Raw genomic sequence first — 15,038 nt, 5'->3', positions numbered from 1 at the left:
CCCTATACCTGGCGCGCTGCAGACGGTGGATGTCTTTCTGTCTCAGTCATGAAAACATTCTCTGCTCTACTAATTTGTATTTTTTAAATCGCAGTAGCGGATTTGAGATCCTTTCCCAATGTGATGTTTAAGACTCGAACGGTGCATCTGCTGATTAATAAGTTACTTTGTTTTCCTTTAACTCGGCATCTAGTGACACGTCCAGCTCAACAGTGACTGGCTGGCTACAGCTGGAGGAAATGACTTTACGATCAGGTGAAACTGTACCAGCAGGACTGGCTCCAGGTGGCATGGGGTCTCAAGCTGAGGCAGATTTGGGGCCCCTCTTCCTGTTAGAAGCATCGACCCCCACTAACAGTCTAGGACGATGATTAATTGTCTGGGTTTGGACGCAATCTTTGGTAGTTACGTTATTATTTGTCAAGATGTAGGCTACTTGTCATCAAACCGAGCTCAAAACACAAAGGCAAGTTTGAACTCGTATCAGGTTGTTACTATGGGAACACAATGATCAAACAGTGGAGTTGAAGAGACAATGATCAAATAGAAAGGTAATCTCACCGATTCCTGTAAATTTGTATCGATTTCAAATCTTTTATTTCTTCTATGCTGAAAGCATCAAATCAGATTCACTCCTCAAATACACTCCTCCTCAATAAACCAATGTAAAAACCTGCATCCATGATCTGAGTTCAAATTCAAGCCTTTCATTGAGATCCGGATGATTTAGAATCCCTAAGCGATGGCTTAGCTTGCTTATGCCTTGGGCTGGCCCTGCCTGTGGATGTTATGTTCCTCCTGTGTGTGGTTAGATTTTCCTTCTGGGATTTAGTTTCATTTTTATGTACTTTTCATGTGAAAACGCTATCCAAAAGAGAAAAAAAAACTGTTTAAAACAGGCTATTGTGTCAATATAGTGATATACAGATTACACTTTATATTATTGAAATATTATGGATGGTTTAAAAGCCGGAGCTTCAATGATTCGATCCAAAATGTATGAACTATTTTGAGGGGAATGTATTTAACACTCGGATGAAAGGCAGCTCTGCGAATCACAATTTGATGTTACCAACCCATTCTCACTCCCGACTCGTCATATATCGACGCTTTTGCAGGTTACCTGAGCGTCACACGTTGACGCGTCGGGTACCCCCTTCGCGTCGATGGGGTGAACCCTAACCCTAACCCTAACCCTATCCAGATCGTCGGTTTGGGACGCTTAGGGAGCGGTACAGCATTCAATGAGAGAACCCTTCTCGTCTATTATTGACGCAAGAGGGGGTAACCGACGCGTCAACATGTGACGCTGATCGTCAATATATGACGAGTCGGGAGTGAGAATGTGTTGATGTTACACAGCATTTTTGAATTTTAAAAAAACAAACAAAAAAAACAGCATAAAATCTTGCATAAAATGATGCTCGTAAATTGTGGATCGTTGAGATGAGATGATGGCACGTTTTGTGAAGATAAACGTTTTGCTTGTAGCTACATTTTTTTTTTTTTTTTTTACACAGCCTGTTTTTGAGAAAGCAAAGCAGAACCTGCAAAAAACAACAACAGCAAGTCAAAGTGGAGTTTAACGAGGTGGAAGAAAAACGATACATTTGAAACCCTACTGGATCTAATGGCGCATCATCTGCACTGAGTAGATCAGCCGTCTAATGGTGGAGTTAATGTCATTGCATGCATTGGTCTATTTTCGGTTATCGACCGACACCTCAGCGATCATATTAGTCATCTTGCCCTTCTTGCTGTCTTCATCTTCACATGTGACTGTGCAGGTTTCACGTTATGAGGGAACGAGGGGGGACTTCACAGTCATGACTGCAGCTCACTTTGAGATCTACACGCAGTAAACAGTCCGCAGCAAAGCTTATGGCATCCGGCATTGTCCTTCAAAATCCACATGTGGAATATCTTGAGGGATATAAACGACTTTTAATCTATTTCATTCTTATGATGTGGGGAATATAAGATAAACTCGGGGGATCTGTGGGTGTAATCCGGCTGGTAGAAAGTTTTAGTTTTCTCTTTCTTTGTGCTCAGTTTTGATGAGCCGCTTTGCTTGATAATTTCTTCTGATTTATTTATTTTTTTTTTAGTTTTTTTTTCAGCAATTAACGGGTTAAACCCCACTGGTGGAAAGAGCTCCGTTTCCCTAAATTGCACATGATCGCCGCCTTATCTCGGACTCACACCGTTATTTAAAGCTGCATGCCGTTTTAGAGATGAAGTAATGTTAGAAATGAGAGATAATGGTCGGGATTATTATAGAGGAATTGAGGCTGCAGCGTCCTGCGCGGCCACACACACACACACACACACACACACACACACACACACACACACACACACACACACACACACACACACGCACACACACACACACCGCAGCAACTATCGGTGTGACCTCTGACTCTGCGCTTTGTCCAAAGTCCATTTTGGCTCCAGGTTGTGAAATAGATTAGCCTCCTCTGTCTCTCTCCTCGTTGGTGTTTGTTTGTGTTTGTGTGTGCGCGACATGTCTCTCTTTTCGCAGCATTCCCATTATTTTTGTACTTCTTTGTTATCTGGTCCAGAATTCTCATACCGGTAATTATGCAGATTGCTGGCAATGCATTTATGGTAAGGCGTTTTGGGCGTAGATTTTATCATTACGTTGATCAAATTTAATAATATATATATCTCTCTCTCTCTATATATATATATATATATTTTTTTTTTTTTTTTACCGAGCTCACCTGTGTTACTCATATTCAAACAGTGACTCATTACGAGACACAGTGAGTGTTATCTGTAGCCAATGAGGTGAAAGGAAGCAAATCATTACAGATCATTTGTGGTGGTCACCTGCTATCCTGATAGGTTTTTTTTTTTTTGGATAAGATCATGTTGCAAAATTTTGCAACAACAACAAAAAGCTATTCGTTTGCTAGATCTGCATTCCCCAAATTGCTTAAAGTACACAATGGTTATGGCTGTTCAGATAAAACTTCCCTTTAAGAACACGCTGCAGAAGTCAGTAAGGAAACCACAACAGGCAGCGCGTGCTACTTCCTGGTTCAAAACGAGATGCTTTTCGATTTTAGTCCTTCACGTATTTTATCATCGCTGCCTTTACCCCTGGTTGAGTTAAACTGTACAGAACTAAATAAAAACAAAGGTACAGACACACAGAGACCGGCGAGTTGTTTCTGACGCATTTTCTTTTTTCATAGCATGACCCAATTTTTTTTTTTCCTTTTTTATTTATTTTATTTTTTTTATTGTAGAAATCGTTTGTTCAGCCTTACTCCTGAAGAAAATCCGAGTTGCTGGACTCCTTTTTTTTTTTTTTTTTTTTTTTTTTTTACTTTATTTTCCCGGGACTCGGTCTCAGGAAACCAAACTTCCCATTAGTCGTGATGGATTGTTGAGAAATAAAAGAGCTCCAAAAACCTTTGACGCAGAGTTTGATGCCAACAGTGGACTGATCAATCTACAATTATATATCTATTCAGGGCGAGGCTAAAGAAGAGTTTTAAGAGCGGATGTGCACCAACAATGAGAAAGGCTCCTCCAAACCCTCAAAAAAAAAAAAAAAAAACAAGCAAAATAAAAAAGAAAAAAGAGTTTAACTTCTAACCAGTTGTGTATTACTCACGGTCAGATGACTCAGAAGAGACAATATGTCGACTTGAGCTGTGAAACTGATTAAATTCAATCCTTACTCTATTAATGCTTTAAAATGACTGAATCAGATTGTTACAGGAGAGAAAGCATCTGGAAAATTAGCTTAAATCTCAAACCTGATTTTTAACTGAACCTGGCTCTGTTATAATATAGCTTATATGTTAGCTGATAGGCTGTCCTAAAAAAAAAAGAAGTTAAAATAAGTAAATAAATTGATCTGGGGGTATTGTTATATCTGTTCCAGAGTTAGTGTGGAACATGTCTTTATAACAGGAAACCAAGGACTGTAGCCTAGAGAAAACAAAATCTAGTCTATTTCTCATCTTTCCTCAAATGTATTACGAGTGAAGAAATCTATTTGAAACCCCTGGAATATTTAAACTTATAAAAAGTAGATTTCAGAAGCTAATTCTGTTCTGGAAAGGCAGTTGCCATGCAAAGCAGTCACTCCTGAGTGAAAATATTTTTCTGATCTTTTCTTCATGATTGATTTGAACCAGCCAAAAGGATGGAAAGTATTGCAGTTCACTTGGATTAAAATCAATTATGGAAACTAACGTTTGAATAATTTGCTATCTGGATTTTAAAAATGTGCAGAATGATGTAGAGTAAAAAAGAAAAAAAGAAGAAAAAACATATTTCAGCTTTCCCCCAAAATGTCACACCTGAAGTTCCTTTTTCTTGAATTTTGCAACTTTTCCAAAATCATCCCTTCTGATGGTGAATAACAACAATGGCAAAATGCTCAATAAAATGAAATAAATGTGTGCTTTTCTGCTGATTTTTCATACAGATTAAACTATATATATATTTATATATATATTAGCAGAGAGAAAATTCTCAGTTGAAACAGCAAGCCTTGTTGGATTCACAACTCCCTCCAACAATCCATATTTTCCTCAGGATTGATAAACAAATCTTTAGGAAAATGAGTACGAAGAGAAAAAAAAAATGCAATTGCCGTGTTTTATTTGATTATGTGTGAGCTATGATCAAACAGCTCCATTGTCCTTCAATTAAAACTTAATTAAGCGAAGAAAAGCATGAAACCAGGTCCCAAGCAACAGGCTCATGGGGTCGAGACCTCGGTGTGACACTGAAGCCCCTGGAGGAACCAAAGAAAGACCAAATTCACTGATTTATCTTAAAACTCCCAACGGCTCCCAAACATTCGATCACGCAAATACAACTTTGAGAAGACAAGTTTAATTCTCAAAATCGTAAAATCGCACTTCACTTCTTCGTCTTCTTTTTTATTTTTATTTTTAATTTTTTATTTTTGCAGCTTTCTGATGTGGGTCAAAAGCTGATGTATGAAAGCACACGCACACAGATCACACTTGATTTATTTTTGGGCTGCTAGGTCTGAGATAAACAGCAAAAAGAAAGAAAAAAGCTCGCCTGTGCTGCGTGATCTTGTCTGTGAAAGAGTGTCGAGCTTTGACGTGACACTTCGAGGGGGAAGGAATCTGGAGAGGTTTGCGCAGAGTGACTCTGCCCCCTGTTGGAAAAACAAACCTCTCCCCTCTCATCCAAAAAGCTTGATGAATGATTCAAGAAACACACAACAACAACAACAACAACAACAACAACAATAATAATAATAATAATAATAATAATAATAATAATAATAATAATAATAATAATAATAATAATAATAATAATAAATGCAGTTCGTGTCAGTGGATGAATTTGCGCACAGACGCGAATGAGCGGTAAAGTTTGCCCTGCAGAAATAAGCAGGACCATAGAGAATCTGTAATTAACGTCTCCCTCTTAAGCACCTCATTAACTGGGCTGCGTGCAGAGCTAATTAAATCACCGCTCTGCCCAGCCTACGTATATTCTCCTCCTTATCGAATCACCCTGATGTGCAATCCGTCACATACGGCGATGAAAAGAAATAAGAAATAATGCTCCCTTTTGATGGAGCATCATCATGATGATGATGATGATGATGATGATGATATCACCATGCCCCCTCTACACCCTCTACCAGTTCACCTATTATTCCCGCTGAGGTCAGCATTAGGTCAGAGTCTTGCTCAAGGACACTCCAGAAGCGCGCGTGCGGGAGCGTGCACCCTTGACGCGTCTGAGATGCCCGGTGGATTTAAAGCGGCCAGCATTTTGGTTGTTGCTGTTATTGCTGCTGCTTGTTTGTTTATTCATTTATTGTAATGCACCATCTGAAAATAGGAAGAAAAATAAATAAATAAATAAAGATTACGCGCACACGGACACGCGCGCCTTCTCCGCCGCTGGGTGGCAGTGGTGTGGTGTCTCTGCGTGGGGAGCTCGAGTATGGAGGGAACCGTCGGAGGGGAACAAAGAAGGGAGAAACGGGGAGGGAGAAGGGGGGCGAGGCTGTGTGTGCGTGTGTCCGTGTGTGCGTGGGGGAGTGTGAATGTGGAAAAAGGGAGGGTATGGCAGAGAGAGAGAGAGAGGGAGGAGGGGGGGGGGTCTTATATGGAAATGTGGATGCCTCTACGACAGCGCGCATTTAAACTCACCATGTCATGCCCAGAACCACCATCACCACCTCCGTCAGCCAACCAGCAATGACCGAGAAGCAGAACATGTTAGCGCTCGGTGGTGGTTTTTACAAAACGTAGCTCTATTTAGGCTTAGTGAGCTAAAGTTGGTTAACCCTGCGGTGCTCGGTGTGTGTTTGTGTGTGTGCGACAGCAACAGCTCCTGCGGTTCAGTAAAAAACAGTAAATATATATACTTACTGTTTTCCTGTGCCAGCCTGTCACAGAAAAACATAGTCTAGAGGAAAAATATGACCAAATTGAATCAATAGGGCTCCAGGCATGAATCAGCAGTTCAAATAAATACAAATAAAGACATTTCTAAGTAAATTAGTATTTATTTATTAATTGTGTGTGATACAACCTTCAATGGATTCAGTTAGTGTGGTTAGCCATTGTCGATGCGAAATGTATGCCGGTAGGCGCAGCTTTTCTTCCCCCTGCCTGCCGGTGAAAAGCAGCTTCCAGCGGGCTGCCGCTGCCTCAGCGCCCGCACTCGTGAGCTCTGATCCCGGCCACGTCTCACTCGCCTCCCCGGCAGCTCCGCGGGTGTTTCATGAACGACGAGCAAGCAGTACTCCGATTGGAGAGCTGTGTAACGACTCGCGTCATAACTTTTGACAAATTACGGCAGTATTTATTTATTTATTTTATTTATTATATTTTTTTTTATTATTATTATTATTAGCGAAAGATGATTCCCCGTGGACCCGCCATGTTTAACCCGTCGCTGACTCATTGAGGACAGCAGGCTGGGTCAGATCAGCCGCGGTTTTCACATTTATCTCTACACTGCGCCTCCTGAGGACATTTGTTTCTGTGGTGAACAGCATGTTAAAGTTAAAAGCTGTCAAGGCAGCTTTTTACACATAGTAAAATCTACGGGATTTACCAGCCTCCTGGTGTTTGTTGAACAAAGCTGCTGCTGGTGTAGAAGTTCTGTTTTAAACACCCAATCATATGAACTTGCTTAGTCTGAATGGTTTATTTGAAGCGCTACCTAACCACTCATTTTTGTCAGTAATTAATCTTACATCATGCAGAAGTAAGGGCGTGTGGATCAAAGAGAGCTAAGTGAGTAATTTTACTTTGTGGTTAGAAAGGTTATAGCCTCAGATAATATGTCAGAGGGTTCCTCGCTTTATATGCTCCCCAGCTCCCACAGGTTTGCTATGGTTGTGGGTTTGAGACTCAAGGCAGCCAGGATGAACACTTTGGTTGCAGCTTTGACAAGTTCACACTCTGTTCTTGGTTTTAATCCTCTCGGGACGTAATGATCGGAAGGGGTTAGACATTTTGAAATAATTTAAAGGGTGAGGAGTCATTCAGTTGGGAAGAAACACCCCAGGGCTGTTGCTATGAAACCGGCCTGGGAGAATCATGTGCAAAAATTTGCACCAAATGTTTTGCGAAGATGTGAATCAGACGAGAAACATTTTTCCTTTCATGCAATCAGTCTGTACATTGTAAACGGCATGCAAGTGGTTGATCTTTGATGTTTAGGGATGGGTGACAGTAGGGCTTTTGGTTTTGGTTTTAGCTTTGTGAATAAAATTGATTGATCGATTCCTTTTGGAATGACAGCAATTAGATTTTTACAGGCACCAAAATGGGTGCCACTGATCATTTTGAGGTGGCACTAAACCCAAAATGCCATAATTGTGTTTTATTATCCCACTCTCATAAATAGGGAATCATTGATGGGTTTAAAAGTGTCATGCCATGAAGTAAGCCTGACACTCACCACTGCTGTCACATGACTGAATAAATATAGGCCTTAGCTTCTTTATTATTGCAACCTCCTTTAGGTTTGCACAGATTTGGCGCTGAACAGACTCTAAAACTGCCTCTGGAAGCAATACTTTTATGTGTAATTTCAACCCAGACTCGTGTCACTTCACGTTTTTCACTTTTAGTTTCAAAGTCCTCCTGGGACTGTCGTAGTAATTGTGTCAAGATGTTTGTGCATTGTTACGGAATTTATATAAATCAATAAAGACACATTATGCAATAGTTTGCTGAAAGAGAATCGTTAAAGAAATAAAGGAGGACATTGGTTTTCCGTGATTTGCCAAGATTTTCACACACACAGACACAGACGCACACAACACAGAAGGTTAGTCCATCACATAGTCAGAGGAAAGGGGTGTCCTCTACAGCCCAAATTAAAATGCTCTCCAATCAGGCATGGGCAAAAGACGGCCCTGGGGCTTTTCGGCTTCCTAACACAGGGGGTCTTATCGGAGGATCAATTTTCATGCAAGTTCCCTCCACTGAAAGGCTTTCCATTAAGACCATCCTAACACAGATCCTTGGCATCTTTCAGCTCGACAAGTAGAACTTTTAAGGAAATTAAATTATTAAAGCTACAGCCAACTTCAGAAACGACAGCATGTATGCTTACGACCGTTAACGGTGGCTTCCAGCGTTACTGGAACAATATTTCTACAACCGTTAGTGATACACTTTCTACAGAATGGTTTCAGTTTGAGGAAAAGTCTAAAAGGTTACATATCAAGCGACAACAATCGGTATCAAAAGGGCTTCTGGGAAAATATATTTTTTCTTATCAGGAGGAACAGTGACTGGCAGCAGAAAATGACGACAGAATCTGGGATCATTTAAAGCTCATTCTTTAAATGATCCCAGCACATTCTTGTTTGCTAATTTATGGAACTTATATTATTCCCCAAATATCTGAAATAAAAACACACCAAATTATTATGAGCTAGCAAAAAAAAAGCAGGGGTCTTTAGAGTGGGCTAATCCACCTCTGTGATCTATGTGGCAGAAGAATTGATGGTGGTACCAAAATAAACACATCAATAAAAATTCAGGTAATATGAAATGTTTTAAAATCCATGTCTGCAGTATTATGCATCATAAGGAACACACAGACCAGTAAGACATATTATTAGTAAAGTTATTAGAATGATTTAAATAGCTTTTATTTCAATGGTTTATCAATATGTCAGAGCAAATACATTTTTTAACGGCTAAAAAGCATAAATTATCGCCAAAGCATTTTAAAATGTAAGTTTTCAACTAAATCGACTTTCATTCATCAATATGACTTTTGCCCATTTGGTTTAAACAAACAAGCAAAACGTCTAAATTGGGTTGTAATAAAAGTATAAAATGTTCCTGAGGTATTATAAAACTTTTTAAAATCTATTTTGATTTCACACCATAATGTACTGTTCTTTGGCAACAATTCCCTCTGAGTTAAGAAGTTCACTAGCTAGCACGTTTACAGTTTGCGTTGTCGCCACTTTATTTAAAGCTAAATATAAAGCTGAACTTTTGCTTCAACTCAGAAACTTTCTTCACCACAAGTCTTATAACAGCAAGTAGATACAAGTATAGCTTAGTGTAGCTAATGCTTAAATGTTTGCAACCCACTTACAATTCAGAATCATATATTCCTAATTACGATTTAAAAATTTCAAACGAGGGAAAACAAAAAGGTACATGCTCCCCATATTTTTTTTCTGCTGTAAGTTATGTAGGATGGTTCTGCTATATATATAATACACAAATCAGTTTCTGAAGCTTATATTCATTTAAAAATGTATGACAAACTAATATAACTTCTTCTAATCTGACCAAAACTCACATTTCTGTTGTTAAACCAGAGCTTATCAATAAGATGTCAGTTACTGACATCTTTTTATGCAATTTGCATACTATACTACAGTTTTTTTTTTTATCAGTTTATCAATTTAACCTCAACTGCAATCAAAATAGCTATGCTACGCTAATACTAGTAAGAAGACCCAAAATGTTTCTCATAAATGAAATGTAACAGGTTAGAAAAAATGTGAAAGACAATGTATTCCACTTAAGTTGATCAATTTATTGCATTTCCAGATGAAACCCTGCCGTTATGCCAACCACATTTCAGCATGTTGCTGTAATTTCAATTACAGTGTCTCAGATCATTCCCAGAATGCACTGGAGTGACATGATGTGATCACACATACATTTTGCTGTGGCGATGGACTTTGCTTTTTTTTTCACTGGGAAATAACTTTTGGAAATGTTGTCATTTGACCTTCAAAAACAGAAAATATTCTTACAGCGCAGCTATCTTTTTTTCCTTTTTTTTGCTCATGCACTGGGAGTTAAAGATGATGACTTTTTTGGGGGGGGGATGGGAGATGGAACATATCCGTTTGACTTGTATGGTTCTAAATCCAGTGTTGGACACCAAAGGAGGGTGACAGAAAGAAAAACCACCAGCCTCCACCTGACCGGGGCCCTGTTATAGACTGAAACAGGAGGGTGTGTGCGTGTGTGTGTCTGAGTTGGGAGAATGAAAGAAAGAAAGAAAGAAAGGAAGATACCCAGAGGTGCATCTATCTCTCACATTCACTGTCATGATTAGCAGCTATTATCAGCAGTTTCAACCGGCTGCCAGTCAGGCTAAATTATTCCGCCGCGAATCGACTTGCAGCTAGTTGACCAATGACTGCTTCCTTTACTCCGAACACTAACTCCGCTCTGTCTGATTTCATTTCCTACCTTTTCTTTCATGCCTCTCATTGATTGGCTGCTGTGTTTTCAGCTAGAACCTTTTCTTTATCAATTCCCACCCTCTGTCATTTCTGTCGACCGTTTCTCTTTTATAGCAACTAAATCACAGTGCAGATGTTGCGTGTGTGTTTAAATCTGAAGGGGTGTGCGGGCGTGTGGGCGTGTGTGTGTATAGTATTTCAGGGCAGGATAGTCCAAGCAGCAGCCTGATCCATACTAATGTTCATTGATAGAAAAATCAATGGTGCATTGATCCAAGACTTGGCTCCAAGATGGGGAGGGAAGAGAGATGCAAGTGTGAAGACTGGAAAGGATTAGGCGGATGAATAAAGAGGGGAAAAGGAAGGTGTAAAACATCACAAGCCTCTGCAGATGATCAGGCTCCAGCCCTCATGGCTCCTGTTAGGGGCTGGTATGTGTGAACAACCTGTCGTTCTCCCTGCGCTGTTCTCTCCTTTCTCTGCTCTCTGGCAGAACTCCTCTTGAGAGCGAATGAACGAGCCTCCGAAGAGAGAGAGAGAGAAAGAGGGAGGGGGTAAGGAAGGAGGAGAAACAAGAGAGGAGGGAGAAAATCAATTTTCTACGACAGGCAGGCTGGTCTAATGGAGGTCTAAAAGAGGAAGAGGAGGAGAGGACATACTTTCCTCTGATTACCTCCTGCCGCCTCCCTGACAAACCTACAAAGCCGGCATCGCCAGAATGGCCTTGCTCGTCCGACCTTTCGTTGAAGGCACGGAGTCTAGCTGCTTCTTTCCCCTCATCCCCAATCAGGCCTTAAGGCAGACAAAAAGGCCAAATATACCATAACCTTATCTAAAAGACACTAAATATTTTTTAAAAAGATAATAATAATTTATTTCAGAATATATTCCATTACCTTTGAGTTGGGAACACCAGTGGAACATTTTCAAAGGCACATCTTGGCTAATATCTTCTTCAGTCTGCCCTTCTACAAGTTATGTAACCGGGCCTTACGTCTCCACGAGAGAAAATGAGCTGTATTAAATGGACAAAGGTTTCCATTAGTCCTGAGAGGAATCGTTTTTAAAGAATAAAGGAAGGAAATTTGTCATGAGTGTTCCTGCCAAACGAAGAGAAATCTCCAGAGCACCGTTTCCCCTCCCGCCATTCTGCGCTCAGATGGGTCCTGAGCAGGTTGTTCAATTTCCTGCAGCAGGCTGGATTATTATGTATCGGCGAGTGAAGTGGACACTGGCTGCAGGGGCAGAAATTGCAGGCAGGTGATTTGTCCCAGTTTGAGCTAAGTGAATTTTAAAACCTTGTTTATGGATTTCATCATGAAGGACGCCGCGAGCATGGCTGGTTAGCAAAGATTGGTACAAAATGTGCTCTCATCAAAGCCGTAGCACCGAAAAAACGATTTCTGGTAACAATAAAATTCTAAAATGACTTGATTAGTTTGGGCAGGTAAATAAATCTAGTGTTTCATGAGTAGAACGTTTCACAAACTGGGATAAGTGGTAGTGGAGTAGTTAGCATGCTTTATACAAAAAAAAGAAAAACACATGAAAAATTTAGTAATATCAACCTGCTGGCAAGAGAAACTGATATCCTTCACCCAGCCATAGTTTTAGATGCATATTTAACCACTTTTCAGGCAATGAACTAGCTGGCCTGTGCTAAAGAACCGTGTTAACGGTTGGGTGTCCTGCTGGGACACCCAACATTGTCAAAGTTTCAACCACCCAACCCAAACTTTTAAACCTGCAGACAGGGAGGTGGTGGAACGCAAAGGTCACTGTCCACAGAAAAAATTAGTTTAACATCACCTTTGGATGAGAAGGTGCTGACCGTGAAAGTTGTCCATATGCCACAATCGACTTTTTTCAGCCTGAAAATTGTAGCGCCCTAAAAAGGGACAGATTGCATCTCTTGTGCAAAAAACGTTTCTCGGTTAGAGGAGCCAACGGTTTGTGCTGCATGGCAACAATGAGAAGAAAAATGTTTCCAGAAGTCAAGGTGATGCTTACAAACACGGGGACAACTTTCAATCTTTTAATTATTACGGTGGATTTGCTTTGTTGCCATTAGTTCAGTTTGGATTATCTCTACATTTTACAATCGGTCTCCAACTCAACAGCTAGATGATTAAAACTTTGTGCTCCAACACTGAAATGATCCCAAACACACAAAAGAAACCAGATTTGCAATTGATACAGCAGGTCAACATCAAGTGCCTGGAACCACTTCAACCGAAGTAGATGTACAGAATATTCTTTACAGCAAAGTTTGTCAAACGAAGCGGCTTAAATAAAATTACCACTCTCTGATCATCAGAGTGGTTATTCTTTAGAAAAAGCTTGAAGTTATTTTCCCTCAGATTTATGTTCAGTTATCCGACCTGATGCAGGTACGACAGCCAAAATGCTGTTAATTACTACGTTGCTCTGCAAACTTTTAAAAAATGGCCCTATTCACACTTTCATTTGTTAATGCCCCCTCAGTTCTACAAGCACTAGACATTATGAGTAGAGGAAAATGTATTCGTTTGTTATTTTCATTCAAACTGAATAGTTTAAAACAAATTCCTGACCATTCTTGCACCTGTTATTGAGTGTATAATCAAGTCAGTTTTCAATCTCTTTCAAATTGTCTGTAATGTCAAATACTGTGTAAAACTAATTGCCGTGTTCTTGGAGTAATTTTGGTAGACTGGCCACTTCTTAGATGGTTTTCTACTCCTCCATGTTTTCACCCTTTGTGGACAACGGTATTCTCAGAGTCCCAAAGCCTCGGAAGTGGCTTTGGGACAACTTAGAGACGGACAGACGTTAATAACTTTGTTCCTCTACATTCTGGAATTTTGTAGAGATCAGAACACAGTGTGTTAATTTATTAAAATCTTTTATTTGTTGTTGTTGTTGTCAGACAGGCTCTATTTAAGGAATTTCAAGACTGCACAGGTCTGATAAAAAATGTTCATAACTCATATTTTAACTGCTGGGGCAATTCCATTTTAACATTGGGATCAAGTCGATTTTGCGAAACTTTCTACCTTCTTAAAACATTTAAGAAATACAGTTTGTACATAATGATGTCATCTTTGATATTAAAAATAATTGGATGACCTGAAAGATTTTAATTTGACCAAAAAACAAAAAAACAAAGGTTAAGCAAATCTGTAAGTGGACAATATTTTCTTCCTTCCCTTTCTTCTTTCGCTCGCTATTGAATCATTTTTTTATTAAATTTTTTTCACAGTTTTCTTTTTTATTATGTCATCATCATAAAATGTAATTCTGGTTTTCTTCTGCTCCAATCTGGCCACGCTCTCTGAAAACTTTCCCTGCCAAACAAAAAAAGAAAGTAAGCTGTTTGAGAAAAAAGATCTCAGCAAAGGCTTGAACCACTGCTACAAACTGCTAACGGAGAGCCGGCAACGCTCTGTCTGTCTGCCTGTCTGTCTGTCTGTTTCTGTTCTTCTGTCGCTCCCTCCCCTTCTCCCCGTGGCTCTTTGTGCTTTTCTGTCTCTCGGCCTGCGAGGTGAAATTGGCTTCCATGGTAACGACACACTCTGTTTATGCCACGACATCTCACTTCATCACAAGCTGTTGATGGCTTTGATTTGCATGTGTGCCTGCGTGCCCCCACCTCCCACCATTTCTGAGAAACACTTCTTGAAACACGCGTCACACAGGTGTTTGTGCCTCTGGCAGGTCAAAACTATTAATCCACAGACATTCGATAGAGAATCTTAAAAGAAGGAGGAATCAGGTGGAAGTTGTTGGTTTCTGCACCAGACGTCCAAACAACACTCCCAAAGTGTGACTTTAACTTGTGCATTTGTCTTGTAATACGCTGTTTAACTTTTCCAAATATGCAATCCGTAAAAAACAAAACAACCCCCCCCCCCAGGAAATTGGTACTCTAGCTGCTAAGATTTGAAAAATGTTCGTTTAATCACCCTCATTTTCTTGTTCTCTGACCAGATCCTGAGCACTTAACCACTTAAATTAGCAGCAGAAACAATGATTATGACTCCTTTTCACTAAAACCAGTCGCCCCCAATTAGTGGAGCAGGGTGGAGGCTTGGAGTGGGGGAGGAAGAGGAGGAGGATGGTGAGAGCTGGGGGGGGGTCATGGAGGCAGGGAGGTAGGGAGGACTTGGCCAGGCAGACCCCCTGCAGGGCGGAAAGGGGGGAAAAATGGATTCCATACCAGGAAATCCATTAGGGCAGGGAGCGGCGTGGAGCTGGTGGTACAGAGTGGTGGCCGTGTTTTTAAAAATTCCTCATTAGGTGTAATTTCTAAATTACAATCAGCATGGGC

The 15,038-nt window shown here is 40.3% G+C and overlaps 1 long non-coding RNA gene across 2 annotated transcripts; it reads right to left on the bottom strand.

The window, feature by feature from the left end:
* Nucleotides 1-10,069: 10,069 nt before the first annotated feature.
* On the bottom strand, nucleotides 10,070-13,572 carry LOC111606234. Of its 2 annotated transcripts, none has more exons than XR_002751989.1 (3): nucleotides 11,626-13,572; nucleotides 11,389-11,521; nucleotides 10,070-11,250 (listed from the first exon to the last, which is right to left on the bottom strand). It is a non-coding gene; the product is annotated as an uncharacterized LOC111606234 (long non-coding RNA). The 2 variants fall into 2 exon arrangements; XR_002751990.1 differs by having other exon boundaries at nucleotides 11,403-11,521.
* Between the last annotated feature and the right edge of the window lie 1,466 nt (nucleotides 13,573-15,038).

The sequence above is a fragment of the Xiphophorus maculatus genome, chromosome 21 (assembly GCF_002775205.1).
Source record: "Xiphophorus maculatus strain JP 163 A chromosome 21, X_maculatus-5.0-male, whole genome shotgun sequence".
Taxonomy (NCBI): domain Eukaryota; kingdom Metazoa; phylum Chordata; class Actinopteri; order Cyprinodontiformes; family Poeciliidae; genus Xiphophorus; species Xiphophorus maculatus.
The sequence above is the reverse complement of the archived record's forward strand: the minus strand, read 5'-3'. Positions and strand labels throughout refer to the sequence as shown.